Source organism: Callithrix jacchus, chromosome 5 (assembly GCF_049354715.1).
Source record: "Callithrix jacchus isolate 240 chromosome 5, calJac240_pri, whole genome shotgun sequence".
Classification (NCBI taxonomy): domain Eukaryota; kingdom Metazoa; phylum Chordata; class Mammalia; order Primates; family Cebidae; genus Callithrix; species Callithrix jacchus.
The window spans coordinates 109,508,575-109,513,053 of NC_133506.1; positions in this window are offsets into that span (position 1 = coordinate 109,508,575).

The window sequence follows — 4,479 nt, forward strand, 5'->3', positions numbered from 1 at the left end:
CTAAAAGGAGTGGAAAATTTGAATATACACATACAAAACTCAAGATGTTTAACGTGACAATTTTTTTAATTAAATAATGCTACTAGCTGCATGTGTTGGCTTATGCCTGTAATCCAAACACTTTGGGAGGCCAAGGTAGGAGAATCGCTTGAGCTCAAGAGACCAGCCTCGTCAACATGGCAAAACCGATTTCTTTTTTTTTTCTTTTTTTTTAAATTGCATTTTAGGTTTTGGGGTACATGTGAAGAACATGCAAGATAGTTGCATAGGTACACACGTGGCAGTGTGATTTGCTGCCTTCCTCCCCTTCACCTATATCTGGCATTTCTCCCCATGCTATCTCTCCCCAACTCCCCACTCCCCGCTGTCCCTCCCCTATTCCCCCAACAGACCCCAGTGTGTAGTGCTCCCCTCCCTGTGTCCATGTGTTCTCATTGTTCAACACCTGTCTATGAGTGAGAACATGTGGTATTTCATTTTCTGTTCTTGTGTCACTTTGCTGAGACTGATGGTCTCTAGGTTCATCCATGTCCCTACAAAGGACATGAACTCATCGTTTTTGATGGCTGCATGATATTCCATGGTGTATATGTGCCACATTTTCCCTGTCCAGTCTATCATTGATGGGCCTTTGGGTTGGTTCCAGGTCTTTGCTATTGTAAACAGTGCTGCAGTGAACATTCGTGTGCATGTGTCCTTATAGCAGAACAATTTATAGTCCTTTGGATATATACCCAGTAATGGGATTGCTGGGTCAAATGGAATTTGTATTTCTAGATCCTTGAGGAATCGCCACACTGTCTTCCACAATGGTTGAACTAATTTACACTCCCACCAGCAGTGTAAAAGTGTTCCTATTTCTCCACATTCTCTCCAGCATCTGTTGTCTCCAGATTTTTTAATGATCGCCGTTCTAACTGGTGTGAGATGGTATCTCAATGTAGTTTTGATTTGCATCTCTCTAATGACCAGTGATGATGAGCATTTTTTCATATGTTTGTTGGCCTCATGTATGTCTTCTTTTGTAAAGTGTCTGTTCATATCCTTTGCCCATTTATGAATGGGCTTGTTTGTTTTTTTCTTGTAAATCTGTTTGAGTTCTTTGTAAATTCTGGATATCAGCCCTTTGTCAGATGGGTAGACTGCAAAAATTTTTTCCCATTCAGTTGGTTGCCAATTCACTCTAACGACTGTTTCTTTTGCCGTGCAGAAGCTGTGGAGTTTGATTAGGTCCCATTTGTGTATTTTGGCTTTTGTTGCCAATGCCTTTGGTGTTTTGGTCAGGAAGTCCTTTCCTACTCCTATGTCCTGAATGGTTTTCCTAGGTTTTCTTCTAGGGTTTTTATGGTGTTAGGTCTTATGTTTAAGTATTTAATCCATCTGGAGTTAATTTTAGTGTAAGGTGTCAGGAAGGGGTCCAGTTTCTGCTTTCTGCACATAGCTAGCCAGTTGGGAACAACACCATTTATTAAACAGGAATCCTTTCCCTGTTGCTTGTTTTTGTCAGGTTTATCAAAGATTGGATTGTTGTAGATATGTTGTGTTGCCTCCAATGCCTCTGTTCTGTTCCATTGGTCTATATCTCTGTTTCGGTACCAGTACCATGCTGTTTTGATTACCGTGGCCTTGTAGTATAGTTTGAAGTCTGGTAGTGTGATGCCTCCTGCTGTGTTCTTTTTACTTAGAATTGACTTGGCTATGCGGGCTCACTTTTGGTTCCATATGAAGTTTAAGGTGGTTTTTTCCAATTCTGTGAAGAAGGTCATTGGTAGCTTGATGGGGATAGCATTGAATCTATAAATTACTTTGGGCAGTATGGCCATTTTCTCGATATTGATTCTTCCTAACCATGAACATGGAATGTTTCTCCATCTGTTTGTGTCCTCTCTTATCTCGTTGAGCAGTGGTTTGTAGTCCTTGAAGAGGTCCTTTATGTTCCTTGTTGGTTGTATTCCTAGGTATTTTATTCTCTTTGTAGTGATTGTGAATGGCAGTTCGTTCTTGATTTGGCTCTCTTTAAGTCTGTTATTGGTGTATAGGAATGCTTGTGATTTTTGCATATTGATTTGGTATCCTGAGACTTTGCTGAAGTTGCTTATCAGTTTTAGGGGATTTTGGGCTGAGACAATGGGGTCTCCTAGATATACTATCATGTTATCTGCAAATAGAGACAATTTGGCTTCCTCATTTCCTATTTGAATACTCTTTATTTCTTTTTCTTGCCTGATTGCTGTGGCTAGAACTTCCAGTACTATATGGAATAGGAGTGGTGAGAGAGGGCATCCTTGTCTAGTGCCAGATTTCAAAGGGAATGCTTCCAGTTTGGCAAAACCCATTTCTACAAAAAAAATACAAAAATTAGCTGGGCATGGTGGCACATGCCTGTAGTCCCAGCTACTAGGGAGGCTGAGGTAGGAAGATCACTTGAACCTGGGAGGTAGAGGCTATAGTGAGCCAAGATTGTGTCACTGTACTCTAGCCTAGGTGACAGAGGGAGACCCTGTCTCAAAAACAAAGCAAAATGCTTCTAAAGTTCCTTAGTTATTGAAGATTATGTGAAAACATAAGGATGTTAATAGCAACAGAGGGCATGAAACAAAATATCAAATTTTAAGCAAATGGGCCAGGTGCAGTGGCTCTTTCTTGCCTGAAATCCCAGCACTTGAAGCACTCAAAGCAGGAGGGTCACTTAAACCTGGGAGTTTGAGAACAGCCTGGCCAGGAGAGTGAGCCCCTATACCTACAAAAAAGAAAAAATCAGCTGGGCATGGAAGTGCGTATTTGTAGTCCCAGCTATGCAGGCATCTGAGATGGGAGATCTTGAGCTCAGGAGGTTGAGGCTATGGTGAGCTGTGATTGCACCTTTGCACTTCTGCCTGGGCAACAGAATAACACCCTATCTCAAAAAAAAAAAAAAAAAAAAAGAAAATTAACATGTGAGGCAACTTTGCTAACATTGCATGAATTTTTTCCTTGTTTAAAATCTGCTCAAAATATGCCAACTGTGTGGGCAACATATTCAGGTTTAATATCAGTTACACATTAGCATAAATTTGGAGAAATACACATAGGGTATTGTTTTCTTTTGAGCTGGCAAAGTGACCACGGAAACATCAGATCATCTCTCTGAATAGAGCATTTTATCCAAATAAATGTCACATGCCTTCCAGACATATTTTAATCACATATTTAATAATTTCTTAGGCTGAGTGTAGTGTCTCATGCCTATAATCCCAGCACATTGGGAGGCTGAGGCAGAAGGATCACTGGAGCCCAGGAGTTCAAAACCAATCTGGTCAACCCAGTGAGATCCTGTTTCTATAAAATAAAAAAATAAAAAAGTTACACGAGTGTCGTGACTACATGCCTGTAGTCCCAGCTACTCGGGAGGCTGAGGTGGGAGGATTGCTTGAGGTTGGGAGTTAGAGGCTGCAGTGAGCCTCTGCACTCCAGCCTGGGTGACAGAGTGAGACCCCTACCTCAAAACCAAACCAAACCAAAACAAAAAACTTTTTCATGTGATATTTGTAGATGATTTGAATTTTAAATGACTTTGACTTCTTAACATTTTATTGTCTTTATAAAAATACTCTCAAGTTAGGAAGACAGCTGGTTCCAGTCTTATGACAGTATGTTGCATGAGGCCCTGTAAAAGATGAGGAGTTGTCCCTGAGGTTATGGGGCTTACTGGGAAGAGCACATGTTCTAGGTTTGAAGACAGAAGACTTAGGCTTTATCTGGCAGACATAATGTGTGAACTTGATCTTGATTTTACACCTCTGAATCTCACTTTCCTTATTTGTAAAATGGAAATAGATTATGAGTAGTACTAGCTGCCACAAAGGTCATAGCTTTCTCCTCATCCTTTATCATACCCCACAAGGTAGTTGCTCTTACCTCCTTTTGACAGAGGAGCAAACTGAATTTCAGAACGGGTATGCCACTTAAGGTTACGTTGCTAGAAACAGTTGAAGTGAGGATTTGAACTCAGTTTTTCTGTCTCCAAAGTCAGCTGAAAATTGTTTTTTCCCACTCATCGTGCCCCTTGTTAATTTCCCTGCTTACCTCTGAGATTGGGAAGATCAAATAAGACTGGTGAATGGGCTTTGGAAAAATATCATAAAAGACACAAACATGTAATAGATCATGAATTCTCAATGAAACAGGAGTATGAACAGAAGCTCCAGAGAAATACAAACTTCTGTCTGGTGCATATGATCTGTCTGTTTAAATGCAGTGAGTATCACATGTTGTGTTTTCAGATTCAAGCTCTGAAAGTCATATTACAGAGGAATGATTTCCTTCCTCCGGATAAAAATTTACAGGAATTTGGAGGAAAATATTTCCTTGGTCATTACTAAAACGTTCAGAGTCAGATACATTCAGCATCATACTGTAGATCCTGTTAGTCAAAGCATAAACAAGCGTAGGGCCTGGGGTGGCTTCCTTCAAGTAGGCTGACTCAGTCTGGGAGGATTC